General features: G+C 39.3%; 1 pseudogene; it reads right to left on the bottom strand.

Moving 5' to 3' along the window:
- Positions 1–399: 399 nt before the first annotated feature.
- On the bottom strand, positions 400–15,357 carry LOC107400356 (vomeronasal type-2 receptor 116-like; annotated as a pseudogene).
- Positions 15,358–15,979: the final 622 nt, after the last annotated feature.

Below are 15,979 nucleotides of genomic sequence, written 5' to 3'. Positions count from 1 at the left end.
TTAATATTTACATGTATAACTCTTGAAACTATTCATCACCATATATAATTGATAGCAGAAATATTTTTTTGGAGTACTCTAGTGGTCAAATTAATAAAATATGTGAATGATCCAAGTGGAAAATTCCCAAATTAGCATTTCATCAGCAAGTGAAATCAATAACACAAAAGTAATAATGAATGTAAAAGGAAAACTCAAAATGCACACTATATTCCAACATGAATAAGAGGATGGATGCAAAATTCTTTTAGCCTAATATGATTACTTAAAGAAATAATAGCATATGGGATCAAATGCCAAATTATGACTTCTTATGTGAGTATTCAGAGAGTGAAGAATAATAATACATCAAAACTCTTTAATTTAAGAAATATGGGAGCTAGGTTTAAGTTTTGTTATTCAAGCATATGTTATAACCCTAATGTGATGAAGTGAGTTCCTTTCTGGTCTTAATAGTATGATGTAGCACTTGGGGGCAAAGATGATGCCTAAGAGTAATTTACTAGAAGCCAAGATAGAGAGGACTTCCATAGCCACCATGACCTTCCCCTTGGTGCTATGGTAGACAGGGAGGAAGCTGATCCACACACTGCAGAACACCAGCATGCTGAAAGCCAGGAACTTGGCTTCATTGAATGTGTCAGGCAGATTCCTGGACAAAAAAGCCATGAGGTAACTCCCTATAGCCAGTGTTCCCAGGTATCCCAGGATGCAGTAGAAGGCTATAGCTGAGCCTTTGTTGCAAATGATGATGATGTGTCCATGTTCTGAAAGGACATCTTTGTCAATAAATGGAGGAGAGGATGTCAGCCAGATTCCAGAGAGAACAACTTGTAGCAGTGTGCAGATTGCAAAGATGAAATAAGGGGCCCTTGCTAACAGCAGTCACCTCCTTATTCTCCCTGGAGTAGTAGTAATCTTGAAGGCTATAGGTACAGTGAGAGTTTTGGCCATCACAGTGGAAAGAGCCACAGTGAACAGAAGTCCAAATATGTTCTGCTGTAGGATACAGGTGACTGTGCTAGGATGGCCAATGTAAAGCAAGGGACAGAGAAAACAGAGGGTGAGAGTGATGAGCAGGATATAACTGAGATGCCGGTTATTGGCCTTGACAATAGGAGTGTCTCTGTGTTTCTGAAATACCCCAAGAACAACAGCTGTGAGTGAGGTGAAACCCAAGGATCTGACGCTGAATATCTTCCCCAAGGAGTCTCCATAGGCCAGAAATGTCACAGACTTATGTTGACAGTGGCTCTTCTCATTATTTGCATAGTGTGTTTCTGGACACTTCACACTCTGACCCACATCTGGCAGAAATGTAGGTGGTTATGAATGCATACTCAGGTTTCCCCTTTTAGTCTAAGCCACTTCCCTGCTCGAGAACATTGCAATGATATCTGAACCACCATGCTTTTTTTCACATACAAATACAGAAGAATTAAACTCAATTTGACTTCTACGTCATGCTGACATAAATTAAGCAGCACCAAAGCTTTCTCTGTTGTTACTCATATGGTATCCTCTCCTGGAGTGACACTGCTGTATCTGTTTTACAAGTCACTAGAGCACTGGTATACATCACATGAACCTAATTTCACTCTGTCATTGCCTCTTCATTAATACATCTCCATTCTTAAGAGGGCACAAGAGTTCAGTGCAATAGGGAGGATGTCCTTTGAAATCCTGCACTCCCTATCACATCCCACAAATTCCACAGAAAACTTCTGCTTTACTGGAGCCTATAGTATACTAGGAATCCCAGACACCAATCAGAAACCCAGAACACAATAGGCCACAGAGGTTATTGAAACCACAAAGGCCAGGTTGACATCCAAACTCCTTTTACTTTTTATTTTACAATACTATTCAGTTCTATATAATAGCCACAGATTCCCTTGTTCTCTCCCTTCATGCCCCCCTCCCCTTCCCGTCAGCCCACCCCCTATTCCCACTTCCTCCAGATCATGGTCTCCCCTGAGGCCTGGGATCGACCTGATAGACTCAGTCCAGGCAAGTACAGTCCCCTCCTCCCAGACTGAGCCAAGCATCCCTGCATAAGTCCCAGATTTCAAACAGTTAACTCATGCAACAAGCCCAGGACCTGGTACCACTGGCTAGATGCCTCCCAAACAGATCAATCTAATTGACTGTCTCACCTATTCAGAGGACCTAATCTAGTTGGGAGCCCCTCAGCCTTTGGTTCATCGTTCATGTTTTTCCATTCTTTTGTTATTTGTCCCTGTGCTTTATCCAACCTTGGTTTCAACAATTCTCGCACATATAAACCCTACTCTTTCTCACTAATTAGACTCCTGGCACTCCACCTGGGGCTTAGCCTTGGATGTCTGCATCCAGATTTCTCAGTCCTTGGATGGGGTTTCTGGCACAATTATTAGGGTGTTTGGCCATCCCATCACCAGAGTAGGTCAGTCCCGGCTGTCTCAAGATCATTGCCAGCAGTCTTTTGTGGGGGTATCTTTGTGGATTTCTGTGGGCCTCTTTAGCTATTGTTTCTTCCTTTCTCATGTGGTCTTCATATACCATGATCTCCTATTCTTTGTTCTCCCCCTCTTTTCTTGATCCAGCTGGGATCTCCTGCTCTCTTTCACTCGACCCTCGCCCTTCATTGCTCCCACTCATGTCCAGGCTGTACGTGTAGATCTCATCCATTTCTCTGTGTCTTTCTTTGGGTCCTGTTTTCCAGGTAGCCTCACTGGTGTTGTGAGTAGCAGTCCAGTCATCCTTGTTCCACATCTAGCATCCTCCTATGAGTGATTACATACCATATTTGTCTTTCTGAGTATGGGTTACCTCACTCAGGATGATTTTTTCTAGATCCTTCCATTTGCCTGCAAACCTCATGATGTCATTGTTTTTCTCTGCTGAGTAGTATTCCATTGTGTATCTCAACACCCAACTTTCACCACTGGACAGATCTCCCAAATCGAAACTTAACAGAGAAATAAAGGATCTAACTGATGTCAAGACCCAATTGGACCTAATAGATTTCTACAGAATATTCCATCCTAACAAGAAAGCAGTGTTAAGAGGGAAATTCATAGCACTAAGTGCCCACATAAAGAAGTTGGAGAAATCCCACTCTAGTGACTTAACAGCACACCTGAAAGCTATAGAACAAGAAGAGGCAAAGTCTGCCAGGAAGAATAGATGCCAGGAAATTATCTAAATGAGAGGTAAAATTAATAAATTAGAAACTAAGAGAAAAATACAAAAAACTAATGACACAAAGAGTTGGTTCTTTGAGAAAGGCATCCAAACTTCTTAATGGAGACTATAAATGCCAGAAGAGTCAGGAGAGATGTTATGTGGACTCTAAGAGAACATTGATGCAAGCCCAGACTACTATATCCAGCAAAATGGCCAATCACCATTGACAGAAAAAAACAGGTAATTCATGAAAAAGTCAAATTAAATCATATCTACCCACAATCCCAGGTCTCGAGAAGGTATGGGAAGCAAAATTCCAACCAAAACTCCAAGGAGGCTAACTATACCCATTAAAATATAGCAATATATAATCTCATACCAACAAAAACCAAAGAATGGAAACACACACACACACACACACACACACACACACACACACATCACCACCAACAAAATAACGGGAATTAATAACTATTGATCATTAATATTTTCTGATATTAATGGACTAAATTCCCCAATAAAAGACATAGGTAAGAGAGTGGATATGAAAACTGGATCAATCCTTTTGCTGCACACAAGAAACATATTTCTACACCAAATATAGACATTAGCTCTAAGTGAAGGTTGGAAAATGTTGCCTACATAAAAAGTGGAGAGATCTCATACCTGCAACTTAGCAGTATATCTGAGAGCTTTAGAACAAAAAGAAGCAAGAACATCCAGGAAGAGTAGATGGCAAGAAAATAATCAAATTGCAGCCTGAAATAAATAAATAGAAACAAAGAGAAGAATCCAGAGAATCAAAGAAACAGAGAGCTGGTTTTTGAGAAAATCAACAAGATAGACAAATCACTATCTAAACCATTTAAAAGGCAGAGAGAGAATACTCAAATTAACAATATCAGAAATGACAAGGGGAGGGCATAACAACAGACAGCAAAGAAATTCAAAGAATCATTAGGTCATACTTTAACAACCTGTACTCCACAAAATTGGAAAATCTGAGAGCAATGGATATTTTTCTTGATAGATTCAACTTAGCAAAAATAAATCATGATTAAACAAACAATTTAAAAAGATCTATAACCCTTAAGGAAATAGAAGCATTCATTAAAAGTCTCCCAAGCATAAAAAACCCAGTGCCAGATGGTTTAGCACAGAATTCTTCCAGAACTTTGAAGAAGAGATAATACTAACACATCTCACATTATACCTCAAATTAGAAACAGAAGGAAAATTGCTAAATTCATTTTCTGATGTCACGGTCACCCTGATATCCAAATCACAGAGTCAACAAAGAAAAAGAATAACAGACCAATTTTCCTTTTGAATTCAGGTGAAAATACAATAAAATTCTTGCAAATAGAATTCAAGGACATATCAAAAAATCATCAATCATGATCAAGTAGGCTTATTCTTAGAGATTAAGGAATCTTTCTACATATGCAAATCAATAAATATAATCATCATATAAACAAACTAAAAGGAAGAAAATTGTATATGATCATTGCATTGGATTCTGAAAAATACTTTGTCAAAATACAACACCCTTCATGAGAAAAGACTTGGAGAGATTACAGATACAAGGAACATACTTACTCATCACAAAGGGAATTTACTTCAAGTCTATAGCCAACATTTAAGTAAATGGAGAGAAACTAAAAGAAATTCCACTAAACTCAGGAACAAGACAAGTTGTGTACTTCCTCCAAAACTATTAAGTATATTACTTGAAGTTCTAGCTAGACGAATAAGACAACAGAAGGAGATAAAGGGCATACAAATTGAAAAGGAAAATTTGGAAGTATCATTATTTGCAGATGATATGACAGTATACATAATTGATGCCAAAATCCTGCCAGGGACCTCCTCGAGTTGATAAACCCTTCAGGATTGTGGCTGGGTACAAGTTTAATTAAAAAATTCAGTAGCTCTCCTCTTTACAAATTACCAAGTGTTTGAGAAAGAAATCAGGGAAATAACACCCTTCATTATAGCCATAAATTATATAAAATCTTTTGGGGAAACACTAACCTAGCAAGTGAAAGACTTGCATAACATAAACTTCAAGTTTTTGAAGAAAGAAATGAAGACTATCTGAGAAGATAGAAAGATTTCTCATGTTTATGTTTCAGTAGGTTCAACATAGGAAAACATAGCCATTTTACCAAAAGCAATCTACAGATTCAATGCAATCCATGTCAAAATTGCAACACATTCCCAGTCTTTACAGAGTTGAAAGGACAAGACTCAATTTCATATGGCTAAGCAAAAACCCAGGATAGCTTAAACAATCTTGTACAATAAAAGAACTGCTGGAGGTATCACCATCCTTGATTTAAAACTGTACTACAGAAGTATAGTAGTAAAACCCATAAAGTATGGGCATAAAAACAGATAGGTTGATCAACAGAATCTTATAGAAGACCCGGACATAAATGCACACTCCTATGGATACCAGAATTTTGATCAAGAAGCCAGAGAGACACAATGGAAAAAAGAAAAAAAACGTCCACAAATGGTAATTATCTCACTGGGATGTCTGCATGTAAAAGAATGCAAATAGATTTATAATCACCATCCTGCATAGAACTCCAGTCCAAATGATTCAGACCTCAACATAACAGCAGACTCACTGAAAAAAAAAAACAGAATTACTGAACTTAACAGAAGAGAAAGTGGGGAGTAGCCTTGAACCCACTGGCACAGGAGATGACTTCCTGAACAGAGCACCCATAACACAAACACTAAGATCAACAACTAATAGGTGGGATCTCATATAACTGAAAAGCTACTCTAAGGCAAGAGCACCATAAAAAGGAAAAAAATGCCAGTCTACAGATGGGAAAAGGTTTTCAACCAACTACACATCAAATAGAGCACTTATATCCAAATAATATAAAGAACTGAATAAATTAGACATCAACAAACCAAATAGTGAAATGAAGAGAGGAGGTCTGAAACTAAACAGAGAATTCTCAATAGAGGAAACCAAAATGGCTGAGAAACAATCAGAAGAATGTTTCACATTCTTAGCCATCATGGAAATGCAAATCAAAAAGATTTTTGAGATTCCATCTTACACTAGTCAGAATGGCTATGTTCAATCACACAAGTGACAATTATGCTAGTGAAGATATGTAGCAAAGGGAACACTCTTCCATGCTGGTGGGAGTAAAAATTTGTACAGCCACTATAAAATCAATATAGTGATTCCTCAGAAAATTGGGAACTGACCTACCTCAAGAACCAGATATAGCACTCTTGGGCATGAACCCAAAAGATGCTCCATCCTCACATAAAGAAACTTGCTCAACCCTGATCATAGCAATGATATTCATAATAGCTAGAAACTGGAAACCATTTAGATATATCTCAACCAAAGACTGAATAAGAAAATGTGGTATATTACACAATGGAGTATTATTCATCTGTTAGAAAAAAAGACATCATGAAATTTGTTGGTAAATGGACAGAACTAGGAAAACAACCATACTTTGTGTGGTAATCCAGAACCAGAAAGACAAACATGATATGTACTCACTTATAAGTGAACATTAGCTGTTAAGAATAATCACACTACAATCCCAGGACACACAGAGGCTAAGTAACAAGAAGAGTTCTAGAGGTGACAAATGGATCTTCCTGGGAAAGGGAAATGTAATTGATTTTTGTGGGTGTTCTGGGTGCAGGTGCAGATGAATATGGAGACTAAACCATGCATCTTATTTCACCAGGCTAGGCTCTCATTGTTGGGAATTGGACACCAATCCAGCAACCAAACTTTTCACGCACAACCTGCCCTGCCAACAAGCTGTGCTGGGGCAATGGTGGCCCAGAGCTTATGGGGTGGTCAATCTGTGACTGATCTGTCTTGAGGGCCAAGTCATGAGAAACAGCCCATGCTTGACACTGCCTGGATGGCCACGAACAAGAAGCTGAATTCTCAGAGTCGTAGAAGACAACCAAACACTACCGAAAAGAAAAAAAAAAAAAAAACGAAAGAATGAAAGAAAATTCAATCAAATGTTTTGTAATCATATTCTAATATAGTCATTGATTGGTGCCTAGCCCAATCATCATCAGGAAGACTTACTAGAGTAGCTGATGAGATTCAGAGACCCACAGCAAAACATTATAGGAAGTTCATTATACTACACAGAAGAGCAGGAGGAAGGATTTTAGGAGCCAGAGAGGTTGAAGTCACCAGGAGATCATGGCCCAAAGAATGACATAAGCAGGGAACATAGGGGCTCACAGAGATTGTAGCAGCAATCAGGGTTCCTCTGTGGGTCTGTGATAGGCCTTCTGAATACATGCTGAATTTATTTTAGCTTGAGATTTTTGTGGGACTCCTAACAGTTGGAAGTTGGGGTGTCCATGACTCTTTTGCCTGCACATGGAACACTTTCATCCTTCTGGGTTGCCTGGTCCAGCATTGATATGAGAGTTGATGCTCAGTCTGATTGCATCTTGTTATGTCAAGTTCAATTTATATCACTGGGAGGCCTGTCATTTTTGGCAGGGAACTGAAAAAACAGTGGATCTTGGGAAAGAAGGGGTGGTAGAGGCTGTGGCTGGGTCGAGGAAAGGGTGGGGAGGCTGTGCTCAGGATGTATTCTATAATATATAGAATTATCATAAAATTGAATTAAAGAAAAAATAAAAGTATGATATACTCACCAGTCTAGGGGTATAATGGAGAAAACTGCAGTTATTTGAATGAGAATGTTCCCCCACCACCGCTTACTTCACATGTTTTTATGGCTTGCCCCCAGTTTGTGAAGCTATTTGAAAAGGATTAGGAGATGTGGACCTTTTGAGAGAGGTCTGTTGCTGTGGAAAAATTTTAAGGATCTTGTCATCCACAGTGTGTCTTCTCTGTCTCCTACTTGGGGATCAATCTGTAAATTCTCAACTGTTCCTGTGGTCATGCTGTCTTAGTTAAATTTCTATTGCTGTGAAGAGACATCATAAACCAAGACAACTAATAAAATAAAGAATTTACCCTGCAGGCTCACAGTTCCAGATGGAGAACATGGCAAGCTGCATGAAGAAGGAATGGAGCTGGAAAAATAGTTGAGAGCTTACATCTGATCTATAGGTGTGATGAAGAGAGAGGGAGAAAGAGAGAGAGAGAAAGAGAGAGAGACAGAGAGAGACAGAGACAGAGACAGAGAGACAGAGAGACAGAGAGAGACAGAGACAGAAAATTGGGAATGACACAGGCTTTTGATACTCCATTCGAGCCCTCAGTGACAGACCTCCATCAATAAGGCCACATTTTGTAATACTTCCCAAATAGTTCCACAACTATAGACCAAGTATTCAAACACATGAGCCTATGGGGGCCTTTCTCATTCAACCAACCACACATGTCTCTGCTGTGCCTTCAAGGAGTCTTAACAGTCTGAAATTGAAAGCCAATTAAATGTCTTCTTTTATAAGTTGCTTCATCATAGTGCCTTTCCACAGCAACAGAGAAGAAACGGAGACAAAGCACACGGTGACATGAAGCATAGTTCACTGGTGTGAGAAGAGTGGTTTTCTGTAGACAGTCATGTCTACAGTGGTTCAAGAACAAAAACAGGTATGAATTTCAATATCAAGAGCATGTTATTTCAGTGGGAAAATGAATTGCAATCTGTTGTTTTCTAACAGTTGGAAGGAAGATGATTGTCTTTATAGATGTTAACTGATTGCAATTCACTTTACAGATATTTTTCATTTGCTTGGACATTGCAGATGTGGAGAGCTAAGATGTTTTCTGCATGATTGGCATGTACCTGTCTCATTGGAAATCTAATTCTCTGGGCATTGCTTGCAGTCAAAGCAACAGGCAGCCTCACCCTCTCAGTGGGTTTTCCTGAATCCAGGATGACAGCTATCACTGCATACAGACAGAGGAATCTGAGAATAATAAAATGAATGTTAGCAAAGGGTCATGTTTTATGGAATCTCTAATAGAGTGTTTTTGAGTATAGAACTGTAAATATTTATGAATGCAGATAGTGAGATTTTTGTTGCTAAAGTGAGTCATTCACAGGCCCATGTGGTAAATGCTTGACCCTAATAACATCACTTTGTTGGAAAATTGTTGAAAGATTATCAGATGAGGCATAAAAGTAAGAATTTATGTCCTTGGTAGCATGTCTTGGTGAAACTACAAACCTATTGTCTCTTGACTCTTGGATAAAAAGGCAAAAAGTGGTCTTCCACTGTAGTCATTCATCTTAGAACCATTGTGGAAACCAATCTAGGAGAACTATTGTGAAAGGTTTTCTACATTAGGTTCCTTGAGGTAGAAAAAAAACACTGTAAAGTGGGTGACCTCGAGTTATTGGTCCTTTTCTTAATGAATGCAAAGGAAGAAAGGATGATAACAGTATCATTCAGCTATCTCTGCATCCTGCCTGTTGATGCAATGTGAACAGCTATCTCTACCACCTTAAAACAAAACTTTCTGCCATGTATGAATATACCTTCAAATTGTGACCCAAGGAAAACCTCCAATACTATTTATTAAGTAGCCTTTTTGCAATAACAAGTCAAACAACTATCACTTCTAAATATTTCTGTCATTTTGTCTTTTCTTGACAGGGGCTTAGAAGCATCAGGCCAACTGACCATTGGCTGAAAACTTTCAAGATGGGATCAAAATAAATTTCTTTTCATATGATCTGTGATAATGACAAAAAATCCATATTAAATAAATGGTCAGATTGGAAAATAAATAGTTCATCCAGAAAAAAATGATACGGAGAGAATTCTTTATATTGGTGGTTATTATGTGTCTATAAATGGGTCTTGTGTGAACATAAATATGTTTTTTTTGAAATTTACATACAGGTCAAAAGAGTTAAGGAAGATGAAACTCACCTTTGTTAATCCTGTGGCCCACTGTATCATATAAGAAGATAAGGACAATTTCTGGCCCTCTGGAGCATTTGGAGAAAATGTTCCTACATTGGCATTTATCCCAAGACCTTTTGGGAAATTCCAAAAATTGAGATGTCATATTCTACATGTGATTGCATTTTCTGACCCAGAACCACCTGGTCTCCAGCATGGTTGATGAGTTTAGTGTTCTTTAGAAAAGGGTGAAGCTTTATCAATTCCTGGGTGGAATCTTTGGGGTCACTCAAATATGCTCTCATGTCATCTGCAAATAGGGAAAGCTTGACTTCTTCCTTTCCAATTTGTATCCCCTTAATCTCCTTATGTTGTCTTATTGCTCTGGCTAGAACTTCAAGTACTATATTGAATACATATGGGGAGAGTGGACAGCCTTGCCTCATTCCTGATTTTAGTGGAATTGCTTTGAATTTCTCTCCATTTAATTTGATGTTGGCTGTTGGCTTGCTGTAAATTGCCTTTATTATGTTTAGGTATGTTCCCTGTATTCCTGATCACTCCAAGACTTTTATCATGAAGGGGTGTTGGATTTTGTCAAATGCCTTTTCTGCATCTAGTGAGATGATCATGTGGTTTTTTTTCTTTGAGTTTGTTTATGTGGTATATTACATTGTCGGACTTTTGTATGTTGAACCAGCCTTGCATCTCTGGGATGAAGCCTACTTGATCAATGGTGGATAATTGTTCTGATGTGTTCTTGGAGTCTGTTTGCCAGTATTTTATTGAGTATTTTTGCATCAATGTTCATGAGGGAGATCAGTCTGTAGTTCTCTTTCTTTGTTGTATCCTTGTTTGGTTTGGGAACCAGGGTAATTGTAGCCTCATTGAAGGAGTTTGGTAATGTCCCTTCTGTTTCTATTATGTGGAACAATTTAGAGAGTATTGGTATTAACTCTTCTTTGAAGATCTGGTAGAATCCTGTCATGATGGGAGCAATGAAGGGTGACGGTCAAGGGAAAGAGAGCGGGAGATCCTAGCTGGATCAAGACAAGAGAGGGAGAACAAGGAATAGGAGACCATGGTAAATGAAGACCACATGAGAAGGGGAGGAAGCAGAGAGCTAGGGAGGCACATGGAGATCCACAAAGATACCCCCGCAAAAGACTGCTGGCAATGGTCGAAAGATGGACAGGACTGACCTACTCTGGTGATGGGATGGTCAAACACCCTGATAGTTGTGCCATAAACCCCATTCAAGGACTGAGGAATCTGGATGCAGACATCCACAGCTGGGGCCCTGGTGGAGCACTGGGAATCTAATTAGTGTGAAAGAGGAGGGTTTATATGAATGAGAATTGTTGAAGCCAAGGTTGGATAAAGCACAGGGACAAATAACCAAATTAATGGAAGCACGTGAACTATGAACCAAAGGCTGAGGGGCCCCCAACTAGATCAGGCCCTCTGAATGGGTGAGACAGTCATTTGGCTTGATCTGGTTGGGAGGCAGCTGTGCGGTGGTGCTGGGTCCTGGGCTTGTTGCATGAGTTGGCTGTTTGAATCCTGGGACTTATGCAGGGACACTTGGCTCGGTCTGGGAGGGGGGACTGGACCTGCCTGGACTGAGTCTATCAGGTCGATCCCTGTCCTCGGGGAAGACCTTGATCTGGAGGAGGTGGGAATAGGTGGTGGGCTGGGGGGAGGGGGAAGGGGGAGGGAGCGGGAGAGCAGGGGAATCTGTGGCTATTATGTGGAACTGAATGGTGTTGTAAAATTAAAAAAAAGGTGAAGCTGGAAGCGATACATGCTCTTATGCTAAATAAACTCAAGAGAGGTACAACAGAGGCAGAATCAGGTAACATCTCTTCTTGATTTTAATCGCTATTTGAAAAGCACCTTTAATACAGGTATCAGTCATATCAATCAAATTATACCCAAGGATAATGGAAACATCATTATGGTTTTAAAATATTCCAATTAGTTCCATTAGAAAACTTAGAACCAAGCACTCCTAAATGTACATGGAGAAAATTCCCACCTTCTTTTAAAATATAGTCATACCTGGGCCTGAAAGATGGCTCTGATTTAAGAGTACCGACTGATCTTAGAGAAGACTGTGGTTCAATTCCCAAAACCCACATGGCAGCTCACAACTGTCTGTAACTCCAGTTCCAGGGGACCTGACCCCCTTACCCAGACATACATGCATTAAAAACACTAATTTCATAAAATAAAATACATAAAAGAAAAAAGAAAATTTAGTCACATCCAACTAAGTTTTGAAAATATTTAGAGTTTCACTATGTAAAATAATGATTTCATGAGTGTTCATTTATGTAACATAAGCATTTTAGAAATATCCATGTCCATTGTGACAAGTCTGTCTCTGCCTTTTCTATTGTGTGAATTCTCTTGGGTTAATGGACTTTTTGTATTGAAAGTTTTATCTGTAAACATTGTATGACCCTTTGCAATACAACTACATATGGACGTAAAACAGATTCCTCCTTACACAGTCTTTCTTGAGGATTTTGAGAAAATAATCTAAACTATGTATTGTGTAGTTTTAGTGCATTTATAAACCCTTAGAGTGGCATCTTGCTGATGTTATAATACTACAGAAGTGACATTACCTGCCAGGGAAGAATACCATCTCTTTTCCTTTTCCACAAGTTTGAAATTGTACTTCATTGAGAGTCATCTCATGTAGACTGTGGGCCACAGCATACACTGCATTGTACACATTGTAACGTTCTTCACTCATGGTCATGTCAAATATGTTCCCTGGCAAGAATCCCAAGGATGCATTAGGCAGACAGTTATCCCCAATTGTACAATCTTTCCTCAAAAATGAGCAATTGAAAAATGAGTGCCACAATACATGAAGATAAATGTCTTGTGGGTATTTGTAAGGATTGGCTGTCTGGATAAAATCTGTAAAATTAATAATTTCCTTCTTATGGTGTGAAAAAATAAGGGTCCCATGCAGCACATCTAACAAGAAATAGTCATCAAATTTGGAATGACCCCATTGTGAATTCAGGACCTAGACTTTCCATGTGACTAATTTCTGCCTTATATTCATTATTAAGCTCAATAGAGAATCAGTGTCCCCATATATAATAATCATATTTGCTGATGATTCCAGAATCTGCACCTGATTTTTCGAGGATGTGGTCAGAAATGAACCCCTGATGGCTAGGATCATTTCCACAAATGCTATGCAGATTCCATTTTTCTCCAGCTAACTTCTCAAATCTGACAGAATCTTGGCACCTTTGTGATCATCTATGATGAATAGCCCAACCCAGTTCCAGTGGAAATGAAGACTCAAAGACACAATGCCAAGTGTCAGAGATGTGTCCTTGGGGGCCACCTGGTACAGGAAAGAAAACATTTTTGTTCACTGAGGGTAGTATCAAAAGGCCCAAAACTAATTAGGCTGTAGGGAGAAGCAATCAGAAGGAAGAACATTGTCATAAATATCAATACAGTTCTACAGCAATGGTTTGAAGCCTGTAGGATAATCCTTCTTTGAAGTTCAAATCTGTCTTGTTATGGGTTTATGAGAACATACAGTGATGGTCTTCTGTCAGCTCAGCAGCTGCACATGAATCTACTGATACTTAGTTACTGTCCTTAGCCCACCATCCCCAGAGTCAATTCCCCAACAGCCATGCAGGCTGCAGCCTAAAGGGGTTTCCAGTCCCCTGTCCTGGGTAGATGGTGGTTGCTCTATATAGATTTAAACTAAGTCTCTATCATATTATTTACCAACAAAGACTCAGAATCAGATATGAGGGTGGAAACCTGTTAGATCACAGAGACCAAAGAGCATCCAACTGACCTTCCTGTTTGACTGGAGACCCAGCAACAGACATGTCTCTCCATTCATCCCAAAGCAAAACAAAGAACCAAATTCCATGTCCCACACTACCCCTTCCTGTGCTGTCTCTCTATCTATATTCCTGGTTCATCAGAATGCTCTATGCCTAGTTCCATTCAACTATTTGTAGGCTCTGTCCCCTGAACCAGGTTTGATTTTACTTAATTAATGAATATATACTATGATGAGTCATATCCTGCAGGAATATCAGCAATGTTCAGAGGTTTAATAGTGGTGTGTCTGCTCCATCCTTCCTTCTGCTTTTCTGTATGCTAAGCTACAAAAATATACATGTGTCAACTGTGTCTGATTTATTTCCCTATCCATGAGGAGTTACTCAAGCTTGCCTCTTTTCCTCACAGACAGCTGAAATGTCACCAAGCAGAGCTGACATCATGTCTTCTCACATCACCTTCTCTCACCTGTGGAAATTTGCAAAGATCCAGCAGTGTCCCTATGTATTCAGATATTGCCCATGATGATCCTATAAGTACAGCAGCTGACATGCCTTCTTTTGCACATCTGTAGTTAGAGATGTAATATCCAGGGCCTGAAAGTGAGCCAAAAAGGTTTGCCAGAGTGTGCCTTTCACCATTTGGAACATTATAGATCTCAAATCCCAGGGATGTATTAGGTAAAGGGTAGGGATTACTGTTGATCTCCTCAATGGCAAATGTCATGGCCAAAATACATTGGTAGTTCCTTAACTTTAACCTGCACAGAAGGTAGAACAATATTTAGGAGGAAGACTTACACTCGACATATAACATATGTGCAAGCAAATTGAAAATAGATTTTTTTCATACAATATAATCTGATTACAGTTTCCTCTCCACTAACTTCTCCAGGATCTCCTCAATTTCCCTCTTGCTCAAATCTGTACCCTTTTTCCTCCCTCTTATTAGAAAACAAACAGGCATTGAAAACTAATGATACATTAAAATAAAAACAAACAAGCCAAAGTTTGATAAAATAAGCAAGCAAACAGAAAAAAAAAATCCAAAGAAAAGAGACAAGAAACACAATAGAAGAAAAGAAACACATTTTCATACACAGAAAATCATGAAAACAAGAAATCAGAAATAATCATTGTGCATAAATACATGTAATCTTAAAAATGTTACATCCACAAATGCCACTGAGTGTATTTCTTTATTTTCCATCTACTACTGGCCATGGGGCATTCCCTTAAGAATTGTTTGTATACCCAATTAGACTCCCTTGAAGGAAACTAGTTATTGTATTTGCAACTGGTTTTGGGATGGAGGCTTGTGAGAACTTGGGGTTGGCTTCTGAATTAAAGATGAGGGCTTGTGTCCACTTCCCCTCTCAGTGTTGGCAACCCACCTGTCTTTGTGGTACAGGCCTTGTGAATCCTTCCCAGTCTTTTGATTCATATGTACATCAGTCCTGCTATATTTAGAATGTCTTGTTTCCTCAGTGTCTTCCATTTTCTCTGACTTTTATAATCTTTCTACCTCCTCTTCTTTCAGGTTCCTTGACCCTGAGGGAAGGGACTTTTAAGAAGACATCCCATTTGGAAGTATGTGTTCCATGGATGGAGGGAACATCTTTGATGATAACTAAGTGTTCCAATCATCTATTAATATTGCAGAATATACTTAGGAGACATTACATTGCTGCATTTCTTAGCAAAACAATAGTATTTGGATTCCCCCTGGTTTTATGGCCTATCTTGTTTCAAGTTCTTGACAATCTGAGAAGTGTTTGTTTCCATCTCATGGAGTGAACCTAAAATCAAATCAGATATTGGTTGTTTAGTCCCACAATATTTTTTTTCATTTTTTTTATTATTTTATTTTACAACACTATTCAGTTCTACATAACAGCCACAGATTCCCTTGTTCTCCCCCTTCCTGCCTCCCTGCCCTTCCCCCCAGCCCACCCCCTATTCCCACTTCCTCCAGATCAAGGCCTTCCCCAAGGCCTGACAACCACCTGATAGACTCAGTCCAGGCAGGTCCAGTCCCCTCTGCCCAGACCGAGCCAAGCATCCCTGCATAAGTCCCAGGTTTCAAACAGCTAACTCATGCAACGAGCCCAGGACCTGGT

The sequence above is a fragment of the Peromyscus maniculatus genome, chromosome 1 (genome assembly GCF_049852395.1).
Source record: "Peromyscus maniculatus bairdii isolate BWxNUB_F1_BW_parent chromosome 1, HU_Pman_BW_mat_3.1, whole genome shotgun sequence".
Taxonomy (NCBI): Eukaryota; Metazoa; Chordata; class Mammalia; order Rodentia; family Cricetidae; genus Peromyscus; species Peromyscus maniculatus.
The sequence above is the reverse complement of the archived record's forward strand: the minus strand, read 5'-3'. Positions and strand labels throughout refer to the sequence as shown.